Here is a 21,210-nt window from a genome sequence, read left to right on the forward strand (position 1 = left end):
GACAGGGAAGGATTTTTGATTAGCTCTTCAGTGTGTTGATGACGACTCACAGGGAATTATACTATACTCCTCTGTTGCAGAGAATGATAGGATTCAGGCCAAACAGGGACAAATCAATCTGGTTCATCTCCTTTTAATAGAAGGTGTGTTTAATTTAATAGAATTATATCCACTTAGGATTTGCCTTGAGTGGGTAAAAAGGTGCTGGCCAACACTGGCAAGGTGTCTCCAGTCTAATCTAATGTAATTTCCATATTCTCAATATTTGGAAACAGTGTTTTCAAACTTGAATTAACCTAGTTTTAATTCATTAAAGTATTTTTTATATGAAATACATGAGTGTTTCTAAGCAGTAGTAAGAAGTTGGACACACCAGTCAATTCAGGAGCCCAGTTTCCATCTAAGCCATCTGGGACTAACAAGCCTTCACTAGGTCAAAGAATGAGGAAGGCAGCCTAGAGCCTTGGTGTGGAAGTCCTGAGATAAGGAGCCAATACAATATATTTTGTGAATGAGATTTAAAAAAAAAAAAAAAAAGAAAAGAAACCTAAAATCTTAAGCTGTTCCCAAAAGAAAAGGCATTTTAAGTTAATAGCCAAAGTGAAAAAGAAAATCCCATATGGAATGAATAATTTTCCTAACACGTCTTTTTTAATTTGAAATAAGATTTGTGATAACAATGTTAATGCTGGGGATTTTAAGTGACAGAATATTATTCTAGCTTATTCCTTTAAAGTCTCCAAAAAAAAAAAAAAAAAAGCAGCTCCTTTGTTAGGCCTAGTTTAGGCCACCTTAAAGCTCGTTTCAATCAAAGTACAGCTTCTCATTAAGGGAAAAATTATTATTAACATCCTCATTTTGCTTCCTCTTGTGAATTATTTGCATTCAAAAATGTGCACGGCATTAGTTTCAGGGTAAATGCAAATATGACAGCGGGATTTCTCACCAAGCTCCTTTTTATTATTAGCTGTTTTTATGCCCTCCATTTATTATTCCCTCATCATTTTTCACAACGTATTAAAATGTTACATTTCCTAAAATAATAATATTTTCCTTCATTTGGTAATTGTCTCAGTCCAGTCTACAAAAGTCTCCATCACAGTGCCTACTGTCTATAATTTGGAATAGTTTATAATAATTGTTCATCATTGCTTAGGGGAGCCTTGGGCATTAGCTATCACAGTTACAGAATCCCTTCTCTCCCACTGAGTACGTGATTATTTTAGGTGAAGTTCATGTGACAGGGGGAGAGGGCAAGGACACTAGCAAAGCTTATACTGTGAGTGCCCATGGTAGACTCCCAGTCTGTGGTCTGAAGATAAATTGAGATGCTTTTCAGTTTTTTAAGCCTCATCTGTCCCATGTCTGCCAGAAACAACGAGGCCAGATCTGAAACATATTTCGACATTATTTAAAATAAAACACCAAAACAAAACAAATAAACTATTACTCTAACTCATCTTCCTGACATTTTAAGAGGAATGATCTTGGATGCTGAAGATTAGTCAAAACATAGTATGTTCAGTTAGAACAAAATCAAGTTACCAGTGTCATACCCTGCCAGGGTTGTATTTGATAAACTGATTACAATTACTTCTTTTTTCCCTGGTCATATTAAAAAAATGGAAATAGATCTGACTAATAAAAGCAAACTAATAAAATCATTTGATCATCCTGATTCACCGCACTCCATCGTGCCAAGCTTCCCTGTTGACTCTCAAATTGTTATTGTCAAATTCTCAAGCATTTGTTATGCTCAGAATGACTTATGTGCCCCTTTTTTTTGTCACTGTGTTGATGTCCGTCATCACACCATCACCACCGTCTAATTGCAGCAAAGACCACTGTGATACCACCCAGTGAATATAAGATAATTCTGTTTCAGAGTAACGTATTTTGCAATAAAATCATATACTGTGATCTGTATTGACATGACCACAGATAACATCAAATTCAGAGATGCATCTAAATACATTTAGAAAGAGTTCTTAGTTAATATAATTTTTAACTTTCTTCCACGGGAGTCCCTAAGATTTATCATAGGATCATTTACCAGCGTATAATTGAAACATTGCTACTGAATTTGACCTACTGATGTTGAAAATTACTGAGAGGAGTAGAACCAATAAAGCAGTTACTAACAGGATGTATGCTAAAAGCAGATCATATCATATTTATATCTTTCCTATGCCTTATTCCATCTCACTTGCACAAATGTATGTGCCCATTTTGTACTCATGAGTGTCAGTATGAGTAATCTATGTAATTCTGAGTTCAAGTAGCATAACTTACTGCCTCGGAATTTGTTCCTTTTCTTGAAGTGGTTTCTAAGTTATGGTGGATTAGTTTTCTGCAATGTTTTGTAGGAGAGACTTAGGTCAACTCAGAGTTCGTCATGATACGGGACCACAAAGAGCTGGAAGTGCTGAAAAAGGCAGAAACACATCGTCCATGTCATTCAGCGGTGACTCATCTAGACAAATTAAAAGCAGCATAAATGAACTCCAAAAATTGTTCTACCCATGTGAAGTCAAGATGAACATGAATTGAGGGGTGAGGGGGGGGAGATGGAGAATGGGTATAGCAGTGAATTTAAGCCACTGCAGGCTAAACTCCTTGCTCACCAATCTTCTGTTAACAAGACTGTAAAGTATTAGCATGTGCATTTCTAGTGTTTGTAATGACCAATAATAAATTTCACATTGAAATAAGCTTTTGAACCTTAAAAATTCTACCAAGTATGCTTATATTCTCTTTTTCTTTATAATTTAACTTCTTTCCTACAGCATATTTTCATCTTTCCTTCTCCCTTTTCGTATTCTGATATGCAGCAATTACCATTATTGTATGTTTTTAAAGACATATTTGGCTCAGCTACATTTCACTCATTCTTTAACCATAGATAATTACATCAGTAACTTATATTAACAGAAAAGATATTGGTTGTAAAGAGCTTATTCCCTGTTCTTTTCAGGAGGTCCTTCAGAGCACTGCGCCTTTCATTTGGGCAACTACTACAGCTTATTAAAATAAACTCAGTTTAATGCCATCTAATTCTGCAATGATCAGTTAATTATGGACTCCTGTTTAGTTTCCAGTCCAAGATGAAGACAGAAAATCATCACCTGATGATCAGAGGAACATGTTTCTATGATTTAAACCATACTGTATTACTCTGATACACCTTAAGTATCTCATTATTTCAGGAATAGTAAGGAAAGGAGCACAGGTAGCAGCGCAAGGCTGTATTGACTGTCATCTCTGCTTTCACTTCCTTCACCGCATGGAGATTTTCTGAACAAGGGACAATAAAACAACACCTACAGTAAAGATAGGTCGCAAACACAAAATCTGAACTCCTGTCAAAACTAGTATTACTATGCCATTTTCAAGTAATTATTGAAGTGACAGTTAGCATTTGCAATTAAAAAAAAAATCTTTTTTGAGAGGAATTCCATACATTTGATATTTTCTCTTAAAGGTAAAGCCACAGAAATTAAACAATCCTTCTGAAACATTTTCAGTATTGTCTTACTTGGAGAGTGGTGGTTTTCAATCTTGGAATCTGATCTTTCTCTTATATGTGACCATTGTCCCTACTGGAGACAGCAAAGAGTTGTTTCAGAGTTATATTTCAGAAAGAGTTACATGTCAGAATGGTTACTCTAAGAAATTATAGTCTGTCCTGTGTTTCTGTTCCACAAAGCAGAAAGCCTCACAACCTTTTTGTTAGAGAATCCAGAAAACTTTTACTCAAACTGTGCTAATCCCTGTATTATAAATCGCTTTTCCTTTCCTTCTCAGCACTTGCCTTAGGCTGCTTGAAAGCCCGTCAGAATGGGGCAATAATCTCTGTTTGGACTTACGGTACATCTAGATCACAAGCTGAGCCACAACCACCATACCACAGGTGAAAGAGGCCAACAAGATTCACTGGGGGCAAGGTCTACCACAAGGACAAGATACAAACTGTGGTTTGCAGAACACCTACTTATATCACATACAGGCTAAGAATATACTGTTATTCTTAAGACCTATGAGACCAAATCCTGACCTACACATCTATTGGCTTTTGGCTGCATAAATATGTTTCCCCTGGACCAAATTTATAGCAGTGTGAAATTTTGCACAGCTCCAGGCAGAAGTAGCAGCATGAACACTGACTCAGCTTTGCTGAGGTCATAGTCTTTACAAAGCCAGTAAAAAGGACTGGCCATTATTTTTCTCTGGTATGATTTTACTTTTCTCATTATGTGCAAGAGTTTTATTCCAGACTAGTAGGCTGTTGTGGTTTAACCCCAGCCAGCAACTGAGCTCCACCCAGCCATTCGCTCACTCCCCCCCCTGCCCCCAGCAGGATGGGGGAGACAATCAGAAGAGTGAAAGTGAGAAAAGTGGGTTGAGATAAAGGCAGTTTAATAAGTAAAGCAGAAGCCACACACACAAGCAAAGCAAGACAAGGAATTAATGCACCACTTCCCATGGGCAGGCAGGCGTTCAGCCATCTCCAGGACAGCAGGGCTCCATCACATGTAACAGCTGGGAAGACAAACACCACCGCTCCAAACATGCCCTCCACCTTCCTCCTCCAGCTTTATATGCTGAGCATGACATCATATGGTATGGAATATCCCTTTGGTCAGATAGCTGGGACAGCTGTCCCGGCTGTGTCCCCTCCCAACTCCTTGTGCACCCCCAGCCTACTCGCTGGTGGGGCGGGGTGAGAAGCAGAAAAGGCCTTGGCTCTGTGTCAGCACTGCTCAGCAGTAACAAAAACATCCCTGTGTTATCAACACTGTTTTCAGCACAAATCCAAACCACAGCCCCACACCAGCTACTATGAAGAGAATTAACTCTATCCCAGCCAAAACCAGCACAGGCTCTGGCTGTAGGCTGGGGAGAATGCACTTTAGTGAGATAGAGCTCGTAAAGAAGTGCAACAAACCGTAACACCAAGGTTGTCTTGATTGCAAGTAATGTACCGAAATTAAATCCCAGCCCAGACAATAAAGGACACTGACAGTGCTATGCTAGTTGCAATGGGGCCTCTTATAAACTCCACAATGAGACATAGCCACAAAAGCTCAATACACTTAGAAGCCCTAACACCCCAACCAGACATTTCAGGAAAAAAAAGAAAAATAATTAGCAATGATTGTTTCAATCTCTGAAGCTATTTTTCTTTACTTATTTCACTATTTTTCCTTTATCAATCAGACCAGTCAGGTATTAAAAAAAAAAAATAAAAAAAAATCAAGTTGTTCCAATGCCTTTCTAGTAACTGGAGGATGGTCCCCATTCATACAGGAATAAGCTGCTTCAAAATATTTTCTAGGGGAAAAATATCTCCTTCATCTACCGTGCAATTGTATATATATTCATTTTCACTTGATTTCCTCTCTCTTTTATCATGTATGCTGTTCCACCTGCCATAGAAGTTGAAATGTCTATCAGAATGTGGCAAAACATATATGGGAATAATAGGTCTGGTTCTTTTATTAGTAGTCTTTACTGAAGATACACTCTTACACATCTGCAGGCTGAGAAGAGAATAACTCTTTTAAGATAAGCTTTTTTCAATTCAATAATATATGATTGGCATAGCATGATATAAAAGAGATACTGAAGCAGGTATCTCCTGATAGGTAACTATCTATGTCTCAGTTGAGCGCAGCTCATCCAGGACAGAGAGGCAGAGGTCAGGGTGTTGATCCATTTGAGCCCATTCTTTTAGGAATAGGTTTATCATTACGAATAGTTTATTATTATTCGCAAGTGTGAGGGAGTATTACAAGTCAGAATGGAGAAGAGGGAGAGGAAATTAGTGAAGTACAGAACTGAGAGGACATCCCTGAAAAAGGAGCAAGGAGTCTGTCAAGCACTTCTTTTTCCATGACTACTCAAGAGGTCCAAAAATATTAAAATAAAAACAAACTGAAAATATTATTTCAATATTCAATCAGAATATATTACTTCAGTACTAAACAGATACAAATTGGCATTTTAAAAGTACACTCCCAGGAGAATTTCTGAGGGTCTGGGGTTAGCCTTTTCATTGTCTCTGCTGAAACAGAAATACTGATTTGACTTGTGGCTGCCCCCTCCCTGGAAGTGTTTAAGACCAGGTTGGATGGGGCTTTGAGCAGCCTGGTCTAGTGGAGGGTGTCCCTGCCCATGGCCGGGAGGTTGGAACTAGATGGTCTTTAAGGTCCTTTCCAACCCAAACCATTCTATGATACTACCAGGGCCAATGAATTCCTTTTGTGGTATTTAATGTTATTAAGAGTCTAGGAAGCATTTGCTATGAGAGAATAAATAATTATAGTAAAGATATATAAATAACTATAATCATGAACTTAATATGCTACTTCTTCAGGAAGAACTCATGGAGTTTTGCCAATAAAATCCAAAGAATCATACAAAATTGTTCAGATTGTGTAACAGGATAAAGTACTTTCTGGTGTGGAACACAGAGATGTACCACGAGTGAACATGGAAGTGTGGCAGAAGGGAAAGGTGGTCTTGTGTCACCTTTGAGCTGTCTCCATTCTAAGTGGGTAAAAAGGGATAATTTCCAATGTATAAGCACTACCTGGTTGTAACTCCATTAAAACTGTGACTGCTCTATGTACCACATTCCATCTTCCGTCCCCACGTCCCTCTACATTTTTCTTGTACCTTTTAAAACTTTTCTCTGGTCCCAATCTGATACCATATACTATGCAAGTCCTAGCGTCATGCTCTATTTTGTCATAGGCCTGAAAGCATCCAGTTAGCAACAGACCTCACCTGTGGAGCTCAAAGAAACTGGAGGTGCTCCATATTTTGCAGTATGGTTTTATTTGGAGAACAAGGTTTTTCTTCTCACTTTTTCAGGCTGCAAGACATTCTGGGAAATAAGAATCCATACAGATCAGTGCAGGATTTTTTGAGAGGAGAGCGTGGCAAGATACATAGCATGTAGAACTCTGCTCAGCTGAACCAAATTTACCAGGCTATTATTGCCTGCAAGCCAAAATATGAGGGAAAAATAACAAGATACAGCCCATTTCTGTTTACATATATGAGATTAAGAATTTTCATAGGTTCTGTGTCTTCCTTGGCAAATCAAACCCTGAAGCTTTTTCTTGACAGTCTCTTACACAAAAGCATTTATTTCAGCTTTCATATTAATGCCTTTATCAGATGAAACTTTTACTTAGTCATATTTATATTAATTTTAGTAGCCAGCTTAGTGACTCAGCTTTCTAGGGGGCTATCTTCTGCTTTCTTTCCTTTAAAAAAATGGAAGCAATTATTTGTGCTTATGAGAGCAATGGGAACAGCGATGCACTAAAGACAAAAATATATGAAATTATCCACAGGAAAATTACAGAGAAGCTACAGCTGCAGTAAGTGTTCCCACTAACTACCCATTCACTGACCTCCTCCTTGAATTACTTACTTGAGTGAATGACACAGCAAAGAGACAATCTGAAAGACCCATTTGGCCATCACCCCACTGAAAATGTCAGCTGAGCTCATTTGTTGAGGAATTCTGCTCATGTTGATCAATTGCTAAAAACCTTAATACAGTAAAGGCTTAACAAGCACACAGCTGACTTCAATGACAGCATCTACATAAATAAACCACAGATTTGCTTGAGTCTTTGAAGCATGATCCCTTAACTTGAAATGTAGAGGTTTCCATTGCAGTGGGAAAAAAATAGTTTAAAAGGTACAAAAATCCTAACTAGGAAAGATGGTGTCAAGAATGATATTTTTGCTAGTTTTTAAATAAAACTGTTAAAGCCAGAACTTATTAATGTAAATTAGTTGGCTGTTGTACAAATGATATTTGACTTTAAAAAAATCCAGATATATAGTACAATGGGATGGTAGAAAATACAGATGCAATATATATTAGTTTTCAAAACCAGGATTTGACTCATAGAAGTGAAAGCACAGTATATTAAGGGCAGAATGCTGTGACTGATTTGAATGAGAGTTACTGGTCTTCTCAATGTTGTTACCCTGCTGCTGTTGCTAAGGCACCTTTCTTTATTAGTTATACTATTTGTGTGTGGATGAATTCATCCAGCAAACATCTTTTGCACTTAGTAAAAATGAAATGTAAGAACCATTAGAATGTAGGTGGAAAGGTATTTTTTAGAAAAGACAGCAAGTTCAGTAGAATGGTTGTTCTAGCACTTATTAAAACTTTCCAAAATGGTATTTCATCTTGTGTCCCTAATTACTGAACCACACTTCTTGTATCCTGACAGATAAACCTGTTTAAAATTCTTGAAGGGGCTGAAGAGAAATGACGTATCCAGCCCAAAGCACCTTCCGCCACATCTCTGACAACATTCAGCTCAAGGCGCTCTGACCCCTCAGTTGATTATCTGTGCCTTGACAGTGTTGTCTACAAAAAATGCCAGAAAATTAGCACTTCTGAATGCCTGTTTTGCATTCTTCAAGTACATTATTAGAATTCTTTTGTCACAAGAAGCGTGCTACATCATTGTATTCATAATAAATGCTCTTTGATTTGTATGACTTTGTGTTTGTAATACACCCAAACAAAGATCTCATTTGTTCTGCTGGCAAAAGCTAATCTGTACAAGCATTTTTTTATTATTTTCTGCAAAAACTGCCTTTCTGAGCCTAGAGATTGGGTTAGCTAAAAGCTTCACATTCATTATCTTTAAGGTACCATGTTAATGAAAGGATTTTAATCATTGACATTGCTATGTGAATTATTATTACACAAACCCCTGCTGTTGAGTTAGACAAAATTAACCCAGTGTAAGGGGCATTAAAAAAAATCACAGCTAATTAGTAAGCTAACAGGAACAAAGAGAATGTATAACAAAGAAGTTGAGAGGAAGACACTTACGTAAAAGCTGTAGCTTCCATTCCAACATTGATCTTTCTGTATGGAAATCTTTTTTCTGTCTGATTTGTTCCATTAGACTTGAGCATTTTTATGTTTTGTAATTAGTTTTCTAAGCCACAATGTCTCACTTCTCTCAAACTGTGGAAATCCAAAGGCTCATAATAGAAAATGGAAGATATTTAAAAATGCTTTTAAATTATTTCCCCAGCGATCTATATCAGAAGCATAAAGTAATTCTCTGGATTATTCTAGCAAATTATTTCCATATTCTCTGCTGTTCTCCATGAATTGCAGAATACTTTAACTAATCTAGCCAGGTTCCATTGGAATAAGCCCTTCATTTTAATGGATTGATACTATTGTCCAGGTTGCAATTCCATATGGAGCAGATAAATGAAGCTATAGGTTTAAATCACTGCACGGCTTCTCTTCTACACTCCTAGTCATGCTGGTTTCCAATGGGCAACACATCATTGTGCTGATGTAAGAGCCAAGGATGAGACAATCAAACCTCAGAGAAGTATTCATGCTGGGTGCCATTTGTTTATAATTGCTCTTTGTAAGTTATAGTTTCAGATAAAGCTCCCAAAATGGAATGAAGAGAAAATAATAATTAAGTCTGTTTCTCTTTTTGAGTCTGACAAAGGCTTTAAAATTTTTTTTTTAACATGTTTGTCTTTCTGTTCACTATTCCACACATTCCCCTCCTCCTCTCTTTTGTTCATCAGCCTTTTTAAGCCTTATAATTAAGACTCAAAATATTTGCTGCTGTTGTTTTTTCCAAGCCATCATTTGGTTTGTGTTGGAAATGTGGAACAACAATCATCTAGTTCTCTTGTGTGCCAGTAATTTAGTATTTCAATAATCTCCAATTGTTGAAAGGTTTTTAAATTTTTTTTTTTTTTAAAATCAACATTTCTAGCCGTTTCCTTTCTTTGTGGGGAAAAAATATGTGAACATAACATTTACAGCATATACTCATATTTTCCTTTTTTTCCTCCTTTTTTTTGGTGATCCTTATGAGGGAATTAAAACACAGGGCAATTGCTGAACATAAAACAGAAGACTCACTTCAATAAAAAAATAACATTCTTGCACAGGGGCAGTTTTTACAACCAATATCATTGCTTCAGCTCTGCTAGTGCTGCATAATTCCATTAACTCTTTTTATCCAAATTCAAGTAAAATAAAAGAAAGAGGTAGTATCTAAAATATTCTGCAATGGGCAGTACATTTCTGTTATGTAGAAATTTCCATGGAGGGATCTTACAGTGTTTTACAAATATTGGCTAACCATGCCAAAAAAACATAAGTCAAAATTGTGTTAGTTCCACAATGTACACAATGGGTCCAGGAAGGTTAATGACAAACCTGGGAACTAGAGGTTAATAAGCACCCTAGAATGCATTTTAGAGAGTAATGAAATTTATTTTATTTCCAGAGTCCCTGGGCAATGTTCTTCTCTCGAAATTATCAAATCTGTAAGGAACTGCCTGAGTCACTATTTTGGGGAGAGCTGTGGGCGTTAATCAGGCCAGTTGTCTAAAACGGATTTTGATATCAGTTTATAGAGCACTGAAACTGTTTGCCAGTGATTGGCATAGAGTCAAGTAAATCAGTGATAACTCCCAGAACAGAATTTACCCCACAGTCCTCACTCCTAGTGTATTTTTTCTTTTTTTTTTTTTTTTAATTTTTATTCAACGTTGATACACCAGGAATGAAATAAAGTTTTTCCTACATTATAAGTTTTCCTCTAATACAACTTTCAGAACTCAGAAAAGCAACACAGAAGGTAATCCTAAAATTGTATCAAAATCCACAAATGATTCAGCTGAAAACCTGGGAAGGACATTCAAGTTGCAGACAAGAGAGACTCTGTGGACTTCTCTGACCCCTTTAGATACTGGTACCGATTCATTAGTCCAGTTGAGAAATGAGTGGCAGTCGCAGAAGACAGCACCCAGTCTCTCGCACTGTGGCCCTTCCCAGTGTGCGGCAGCTGGCTCTCTGGTCCTGGAAGTGAGGAACCTCCCAGGGAGCACAAGACAACAGAGCCACTCGGTAACCTATGCTCTCCCTGCAGTCAGTATTCTTATAACGCCATCCAGCCTTCAGTTAGATTACATCCTCTCTCTTTAAAAAATAGTGCTATACAGATGTGGACAAAACTCCTTGGATAATCACACATAATTCACAAGCTTCCTTCCAACTTTTAGGCTATTCTGGCAAAGACTTCCTATACATCTTCCCCAGCCACCAAAGTGATTCCCTTTCCCTCCTTGTACTAAATCAGTCAGCTTAATGCTGACCTGTTATGAATCTAGCAATGGGGAAAACTATGGAGAGCTTTAGCTGTAACAACCCCTACTTATATATCATTCATATGCTGTATTTGACTAAGTATGAATTGAAAATAAACAATTTCATGAAAGGAAAGAAGATGAATTAATTTTTCAGATGTCCACAGTAAATCTGTGTTGTCTGTTGAATGTCATGTTTTTACTGATGGTAGATAGCTATGTATTTATGAAAATTAGATACAGGTCTATCTATCTATATGTGTATGATTTCACATATAAGTATGTATGTGCATTTGCCTGTAAGAATTGCATAGGAAAACTGATTAGAAAAATAAGACTATCAACCCTGATCCATTTGTGCTTTTCAGTTTCATATGCTACACAATTATTTGCTCAGATTTCCTACTGATGTCAATGAAAACTGTATGCAAGCAATGAATGCATGATATACAATAGAAATTTGTTATTTATAGCAGAGAAGTTTCTTTTCTTCATAAATATTATTTAACTTAGCCACTGAAATCTGAAAATATAGAGGTCCTGACAATACCCTCTTTGAATAAGTATTTCATATTGGTAAATTGTTTCTAGCTCAGTTTCTGTAAAGAATTTACGTATATGCTTCCATATTATGTGTTATGTTCGTTGCTGAATAGGGTTGAAATTCCACTTTTTTTTTTTTTTTAGATACATACTGACTATTCTAACGGTAAAAAAAAATAATGAATTTTACACCACTTCTTTATGTCTCATACAAATGATTTAGAAAAGTTTTTGAATTTTCATCTTTGCTCTACTGCACTACAAAGCAGTTATCAGACCCCATTGTGCACACTCTGGAAAAACACAGCCTGGCTGACAAATTAGTAGTATTTGCTGCTAATATTACTAATTCAGCATTTGAAAAGGCTGCTCACTAGGGAAAAATAACATGTTCTCTAAGTCACAAGAGAAACTAGGGAGATAGTTAATGGGTGTTGGCTGTGCTGCACATATTGTGCACAATGCTGTTCACATTGCAGCTGACTGACTGCCAATAGATGTGGAAGTAATTGTCAACAAGATTTATTGTTACTTTCACATTTATACAGTTAGAGAGGAAAGGTTGAAAGAGTTTTGTGAAGTTCGGTGCCGACTTCTACTCAACCATAGCAACACACACTGATTATCACTAATGCATGTCACTGAAAGAATTTTGCATCTTTGGAGGCCTTAAAAGTCATTCTTTCTTGTCAGAGCAAAATCCCCACAATCCTCAGTAATTTTTTTCTGAGATCAATACCTGAGCTCTGACTTCAGTTCTAGCTCACAAACTAGCAATTTTTCAATATACAAGTGGACTTGGAAACCTCAAGCTCTTTTAACAACAGAGTTAGGGCACTCAAGGTAATTAAAAAGTAACCACTACAGAGAAGCAGGTGGATTTACTTGAAATTAAGGGTTGTAAGAGTGTGTGTGTGGGAGGCAGTGGATCGTCTTTGCAAAGTAAAGACTTTAGCTCACCAGTTTGAAAGAGCACAACACACTTGTTATATAAACGTATAAATTCTGGAGGCATGAATTTCAATGAATGCTTTTTTCAGCTTCTGTTCCTGAGGTTTATGCTTCTAGAGAATGTTTTTAACCTAGCTTCACTAAGGCAAAACTCTTTGATTTACATATAATTTTATATACATATATATTCTAACTTTAAAAGGGTAGATTTATTTTACCAAATGCTACAGAATTTAATCAGAAACCAAGACTCAGTATCTCAGGCATTTTTATGTCTAACCAGATAGAGCAAAAAGTTTTACTTTGAAGGCTCTTAGGATTGTCCTGCTTGAATCTCTGGTGGGTTTATTTCTTTGTTTGAGATGGAAATCAGCTGAGGTGAACTTGGTTACCTTTTTACAGTAGAAGACCCCTCTAGCTCTGGCACCTTCTCAACTAATAGCTTGAAACTATGATACATGAGACAGACAGATAAGCAATAGCCACCCGGATCCTTTCAAACGAAAATTTCTGCAAGGAGACTCTGACATGGAAGGGAGAGAGGGACTAGAATTAGAGGACTTACCCAGTGCTGCTGGATGTGGCTGCAGTCTCTGTCAAGATCTTGGAAAGCAAACAGGGAAGATATTTAGGCCCGGTTGTTATGCATAAAACATGGTCTTACAGTACTACACAAATACATGTGTGTAATTACCTGATCTGTGATGAAGATAATTAACTGCTCAGTCACTGAGGTGGACACCTACTTGTTCATTTAGCAGGATATTTTGTCAGTTTGTCTGCACATAATTAGCACTATTAAAGTCTCCATTTCTATCTTATAGATGGTACTGGTACTGTTAAAATTCTTTATTTTATTTTACTTTAAAAGTCCAGCATACCTAAAGGCAGCAAGTACATTTAAAAGCGCTCCCTGGAAGCACATTTCTGTTCGCTTGCGGTTCTGTACTTACCTGTCAGGAAACGTGACCCTAATTGCAAAACTAGGCATGCAAACACATCGATAGGCCACCCAAACGACCGATAACAGTCTCTGACTTCATTTGTTTGTTACCAAAGAGGGTACAGCTTATTGTAAACTAATAAAATAAAAAATTATCTCTTCTCAAAACTTGATCTTGTCTTCCAATTGCAGGTGGCATTTCCCAGCACTGTTGCAGCTGTTCAGAGAATTATCTTGGTAATGAAGGACATCTGGATAACAGACAGAATGAGAGTGTCAGGATGTGCAGAAAATAGGATGGGAAAAGAGTTATGGCAATTTTGGATTAGAACTACTCTAAAGCGTCCTAACAAGTATTTGAAAAACTGACATTTCAGATAAGCAACTTGTTTATCTGAACATTATTTACACAGCAATCACATTTTTTGCAGGAAGACATCTGAAATTGTAATGCCAATTTAAAAAAAAAGTATTTCAGTAGGAAGAAGAAAATCAGAACAGTTTGAAACAGTCTTCTGGTAATTAGGCAAACGTTACAAGATACAATATGGGAAAGAGTCTGTACACATCCTTGTGAAAGTAATCAATTGCAGCCTCGGTGTTGAATGTTCCTGACAATTAGATGTGGCCTAGAGATGAAAGCGTTTTATATGTATGGCCCTCTCTCTTTTAGGATTTCCCTTGTTTTCCAAAATATCTACTATTTTGTATTGCTCTCCGTAACCTTCTATGCTCTTATTTCAGAAAAAAAATTGTATGAGAATAGTGTATTTGAAAAGAATATTACAAATGTCATCTGTTTTTGGGAAATACGACTGTTCTTTTCACATAAGCTGAGAGCTCCGTGTTCCAAGTCTTGAACACATGTGTGTGCACACACACGAATTGCCTCTCCAAGTCTGCCTACACTGGCTGTCCCCAGCGTCACTAACAAACTATACACCCTCAGGCAAATTTAGTCCCTTGTAGTCAAATAGTTCCCAGAATTAGCAGAAGTCTGAATAATGTGAAGTGCTGAGAAATCATTGATGACTCTTGTGTATCCATGTGAGCCAGAATAAGAGCACTCACACAGCTGCCAGAGTATCAGAAGGTAATGCAAGGATAAAGCAGAGTATTAACAAGGGGCGTTTCTGAGAGGATGAGGCCAGAGGGCTAGGTACATGCTGCATTGCATAGTGCCCAAAAGAGACCCCCTCTGGCCCTTCATTCTAGCAGTTCTGTGCTATGCATATGAAATAAATGAAAGCTGGCTACAGAAAGGCATTCTAAGTGGAGTAGTTCAAACTTAGTGATTTTTGGACAACAGAAATTTCTGCCAATTTCTTTCTTCTGTAGAGAATCAAATCCTCACATCACTTGTACCCCCAATATTTAAGTGTTCTTGTTCAAATGGGAAAATGGTTAACTTTGTAAGAAAACTTCCAAGGACTCGAATCCTGTATCCTTGAACATTACTGTGAGCCAATGGGTAGAAACATAACAGTCTCAAAAATAAGTTAATTTGTTGGACCATTAAAGACAATTTGTGTGAGTAAGGCTACAATTGGCCAATTTACAAAGAAGTCAGGTAAGGCAACAAATGGTTTAGGAAACAAAAATAGCTGTGTGGTTATACAACAAAAATATTTACCATGACCTTTTTTTTTAAGATAGCATTACAGGGCTTTCTCATCATGCCTACATGATAGAGGCAGTAACGGAAGAGCTATTTTAATTACAAAGAATCAGTGTAGCACATACCACTATTTGGCAGCTGGATGGCATTAACGCTGAGTAACGCAGAAAGTTTCCAGAGATAACATCTTCATTAGCAGGACTATGCTGTCCTACACTGGCTTGCTTTTAGGTCCACTAGGCTGAAAAACAAATATTAGAGATGAAACCTTCAAACATCATGAGCAATTTTGTTCCATGTTTGCTGCAAAGAAAGAAAAAATATTGAGGTATAAAAAGATAATCTGGTGACTAATGCAGACAGTCATCTAGTGCCGTGTTTCCTTGTCTCCCAAGCACATCTGAGGCACTCAGCTGTCTGACATCAGCCCCTCACCCCCTGCTCACCTTCCCTTTTTATGTGTCAGTAAAAAACTAGTACAGATAAATTAAGGTAGTTCAGAGCGTATCCCTGGGTTTCATCATCTCCTCAGTTACCAGCCATAGGACAGATTACAATTTCACAGATGCTAGGAGAGGAGATATTATAGCAAAGCAGTAGTGCCACTACAGATAAGGTTAAGATGGCACTTCCATTATAAACACCTATTTTCAGTGGCTTATAACTTCAGGCTACAAATTTCTCTCAGGCTGAAACCTGGCATATTTGGGCTCAGCTTGGTAATGGCTTTCCCTGTCTCTTCATACCATTTTGATTAGGTGTTTGTGATACGAGAATGCAAACAAATATATGTCTCTGGTTGTTTCAAATGGCAATGAAATACTTTTCTTTCATGAAAAAGCTTGGAGGGCAGGCTGTTCCTGTCATTCTAACACCCATTTTAATGTCAGCTATTTCCCCAAAAAGATCATTTTTAAAGTGACAAAATTCACATCATTATTTCCAAAAAACATTCAGGACAGCTAAGGGGTATGGTCCCTGCCAATCTGAAGGACGTGCTGTGTCCCTCTGAGCGGCGAGAGCTCGCAGTGCTCACCAACGCCACGCGGTCCGGGCTAGTCCCTGCTCAGGACTATGATAAGAGCCACCCTCAGCAGGGCAGCGTTGCTGGGAGCTCAACGTAGTGACCAGAGCTTTCATATTTTGGAATGAGGAAAAAAACCAAGCATCGTTATATAGCACACAAATCTCATTATTTTAATGAGGCATTTATTCTAATTGTCTAATTATTTTGAATTGTACCTCATTATTAAAATCCTGGGGTTTCATTCTGATCTTTAATGAAGGATGTAATGAATCCCTAAATACAGTACCACTTTTTTCCTGTGGCCTTCTCCTTTCATAAAGTTTAGAATTTTTGCCAAAGATGATAATTTTTCATCAATCCTCTAAAACAAAGTACAGAGACCTCCTTGCATGTTTGTCTACCTGCCTGGCTCCCCTCATGGTACTATCTATTTCACCAGCTATTTAAAAAAAGAAATAACTATATAAACAAACCTGTTGAATAAGACAAATTTTGTCTTACTTTTCCTTTATATTTCTCATGTACCAAGATACAAGGTGAATTATTCTATCGCAAGCAATGCATAACCCTTCTGTGCTTTTAATGAGCTGAGAGGATGCTGTATCAATCAAAGCATATTTTTAAAGAGTCAGACTTACAGTGGACGGAGTGGAAAATGACAAAGAAATGGGAAGGAAGAGGAGAGAAAAAAAGCCATATCAACATTTGGAGAGGGAATATAAAAATGATTGAACATCAGTTATTCTTGATACTTTTCATTTTTTCAAAATTTGTTTCTGATTATCCTCATCAATTTAATTTCTGCCAGCACATCTCGTGCACATTGTAACCCCTTTGTAGTTCTGGAACATGTGTGGTACGTACATCCTTCAGGGTGTACTGGGCTGCAGTAAACCTGCTGTGTACAATTCTTGGGACGCTGGTCCCAGGCACACTGGGGAGAGGAAGCAATCGTGATGGCATTACGTGAACTAAATCTCCCTAAAGTCTGGGGGGCACCGTATTGATACTTATTTTAGACAGAAGACATTCACATGTGGCAGATAGAGACAGCAGTATGAAGCACGTGGAAGGAGGTACCATACTTCTTACTCTGGTCACTCCAACTCGATACACGTGGCAGGACTGGAAAGAGACCAAAGGCAAAAACAATTAAAAATTGAACTGCTGTTGTTTTTTTGAAAAAGAGACAGAACAGGGGATATGATACAAATTATAACAATAACAGCAGAGCAAGAAAATTAGGAAATTCTTACGTGGAACACACCCAACAAAAAGCTGCCCATTGAAACAGAAAAGCAATGATTTAAGCATATGCGTACACTGTACTGCGAGAGTACATCAGCAATGACTGCAGTACACCAGAGAGATACCCACACTAGCTTTACACTAGTGAGCCCGGGTACTGCCAGCAGTCAGCTGCGGCAGCGCAGAGCTCAGCATGAGCTAATTTACCCAGCTTCTCCGCAAAGTAAATTGGCTGTGCTGAGCTCAGTGCTGCCTTGGTTAGATTGTTACCGGTGTTTGAATTAAAATCTAGCTCAGGTTCCTCTGCATTACACTGCAAGCACTTGAATGATTGCTGGGTAAACCTGCCGAAAGACTTGTAGAAAGACAGTTTTTAGATAAATTGTACACCTATGGAACTCCTTCTAAAAGTATTATTAAGTTAATAGTATAGTGCAGTAAGACTCCTCCCAAAATACTAGATACATAGGCAGTAGGAACATTCACGATTGCATTACAGAGAACAAAATAATTGCAAAGGCTATAAGGAAGAGATATTATTATGCCACAGGGCATAAACCCCAATTTAAAGCTCCCTATAAACCACTGGGCCAGGTAAGGTTTGCATGACAAACCTGTATGGTGTATTTTATATTCCTAATTGGATATTCTGATTAAAAGTACCTTTCCAGTGATTGCTGTAGAAGAATCTTTTCAGTATATGTAAGCCATCGTTATAAACACTATTTAAAAGCCTGAGTCCAATCTGGTGAAAGGAATAACTTTTTAAGTCAGCCAGGATAAACCAGCAACAAACCCCCAAAACAACCCAAACCAAAATACCCTAACTTGGATATGTTTAGCATTTAGTTCTAAATTCCAACTCCCAAATGCAGCCATCTATCTCAAATGTTACTTTACTAGTGAAACGATTTATCTGTTGTGGTTATGTCAGATGCCTGTATGTCACACAAAAATATTATTTGAAGAGATGGATGCTTATTCCTCTTTGTAAGAAGGATTGGCCATGGTTCAGTGAGACTGCAAAAATACTTTTGAGTTAGGCATGGGCTGGTGATAATTGTTAGTGATTGAATGTCAATGGGTGAGACTGGGAGAAAAAACCCATAAAATGGCAGATGATGGCATGTTGAAGTGCTGGTTACACTGACACAGTTATCACTCTATCAGACTTTATAAATGAAGGGCAAATTAAATTAGGTTAAATATATGGTTATTTAACAACACCCAGCCAAACGTTTCTTTGCTGGAGAGCAAATAAGGCTTGTATTTAACCAAAGATTAGTGCATTCCAATTTTAATACCAATGCAGTTTGTTTTTATAGGAGGATCTAAACAGCACTTTATGTTGACATTTCTATTGCGTATTTAATGAACACATATCAAATATGCATGGCAAATAAATACTGTGTTCCACGTAAACCTTTCCTGCACATTCCCTATCTTTTCTGCTTTGAAATATATTTGTTCTCATAAAAATGCATATCACTACAATGTAACTAAATCTTATTTCGATTTTTTTCCAGACAAGAAACAGAAATCTCGATCATTACAAATACTGCTGTACCGCTGTTTTAAAATGCAGCCCTGAACTGTACCTCTGCCTCCCTCTAAGTAGTGAGTGTGCTGAGAAAAGTACCCTTCTGACAGAACAGATTAAGACCATCCGAAACTCCTTCATCTACTGTCCATACAGAACAGCGCTGTGACATGGCACATGATGCAACCAACAAAGATCAGACCTGGCAGAAGATCCAACTGTGTTCTTCAGCCTGCATAGCTAAATGTTTCTTTGTGCTCAGCTGGAGCAGAGGAACACCTCGTTTGATAGCATCTGGTTAGTTCTAGGTGCAAGGGGGTACATTTCGAGCGCAGTGTTCCATTTTTCTGGACAACAGACTCATCATTCACATCCCAATGGATCCGAGCTGAAGTTTACTTAATTGGGAATTCTAGGGACATGTAGAAATATCTGGCAGACATTTACTATGTAGGAACCTAAAATTTTGTCTCTTCGAAGAACTATTTAAACATATATTGTGAATTATGCTATATAAGGGATAAATTATCATACATGTCTATTGCGCATATCTTCTGGCTATTTGCAAATAAGTCTAAGGCTATGAGAATTGCTCCAATTTTCATTTAAAATGATGTAATCTAATCTATCAATTTATTATTTGAGTGCCCTGCTTAGCTTCAACAGAGAGCAGGCAACTCCTTTTTCTGTGCAAATATATTAACATAAAGGCAGTAATTACTATTTTTTTTTCTCCTTTTTTTGATTCACAAAGGCTTTTCAAACAATATTGCAGATTTTGTAAAGGAAAGACAAACACTGTATTTGTCTGGTACCTTCAAGTCCAGCAATAACAAAACCCAGATTCCTTAGCTGAATAGATTCTGAAATGAATGCTTATTCCTGCACACCTTCAGGTTCTGGTATTTTATAAAGGAGCTTTAATGCTAGTCTGCCTAGTAATTCACTATGGGATGTCTTTATATACCACTGACAGTAATACAGCTCATTTTGGGTGATTAACTTAACCCCCAGTATTGCAAGTGCCTTGCTACATTAGCATATCTTTCAAGGAATAGTTGCAATGTGAGAAAATTGCCTGTAGGATTATTTGCAACTAGGAACCTGTGAAATGTAAAATAAAATTGAAGACTATAAAGTAAAACATCAAAGCTACCTAAAATATTAATAGCCAGTACTCCAAAAAGTAATTTAGAAGAATTGCATGAGGGAGTGAAAATTACTAATTTAAAAACAGATAGCCTTGGCAAAATAAAGTCAGAAGTTTAGAACAAACAATAGATAATACAAATTCATTGTATACACAATATGAAAAGAATGCAAGTGGCACTAGCAGCTTTAGTAGCTGAAGAAGGCTGGGACAGAAATGCCTGACCAAGCAAGCGACTAGATCTGTACAAACAAAACAACAAAGTTGCATTATATTGAATTTAGGCTACTGGAGAGAAAGAAAAACAAGTACTCTTTAATCCATCTAGTTTTCCGTTACATTTTCATTCTAATTGAACACAGGCAGAATTTGTGGGCAGAAGGATTTTCTTTTTAATTGATGCATTTTGAGCTGAGAGCTATTGTCACGCTGTTCCAAATCATGTTTTCACCTGCTCTCTGTGGGGCAAACCATGTTGGAAGTTTCTGTCGGGTTTCTGTGGGAGATTACAGGCTTCAAAGCTAACATTGTGAAACCTGTTTCCCTTTTGATATGCATTTTTTCTTTTAATAAATTTCAGAACAAAGAAATAAACTCAGATGAATCATAAAGGCACAGAAAATAGCAGAAAAAGTCTTTAGTCTTGAATCAGGCCCCGATTCTGCATGACGCATGGCAGAACTTCAAGTTGGATTCATGTTTAATTTTCTTGCTGAACCATCGCCCCAGAGAACTTAATGTCCTTACGCCGCTCGCTGCGCAGAGTGCTAACACTGGGCCAAGAGCACGAGCGTGAGCAAATCGTGTGAGTCGCTGCGGCTGCCCGCCATCCAGGGCCACCCGCCATCCAGGGCTGCCCACCCTCGGATCTCCCTCTTTGCTTGGGATTACACAGGCCAGAAGATGACCTACAGGCCTGAATAAAAATAACGGCACATTCAAGACTACGCCAAGTTGCACCAGTTGCACAGAACACCTGCGAGTGACAGCAATGGGACCACTCTGTCCT

At 37.7% G+C, this 21,210-nt stretch overlaps 1 long non-coding RNA gene across 1 annotated transcript; it reads right to left on the reverse strand.

The window, feature by feature from the left end:
• Positions 1–2,290: 2,290 nt before the first annotated feature.
• LOC142602677 (uncharacterized) lies at positions 2,291–15,474 on the reverse strand. Its single transcript, XR_012836439.1, has 5 exons — positions 15,362–15,474; positions 13,241–13,869; positions 6,790–6,889; positions 3,536–3,596; positions 2,291–2,425 (listed from the first exon to the last, which is right to left on the reverse strand). It is a non-coding gene; the product is annotated as an uncharacterized LOC142602677 (long non-coding RNA).
• Positions 15,475–21,210: the final 5,736 nt, after the last annotated feature.

The sequence above is a fragment of the Balearica regulorum genome, chromosome 8 (assembly GCF_011004875.1).
Source record: "Balearica regulorum gibbericeps isolate bBalReg1 chromosome 8, bBalReg1.pri, whole genome shotgun sequence".
Lineage (NCBI taxonomy): Eukaryota > Metazoa > Chordata > Aves > Gruiformes > Gruidae > Balearica > Balearica regulorum.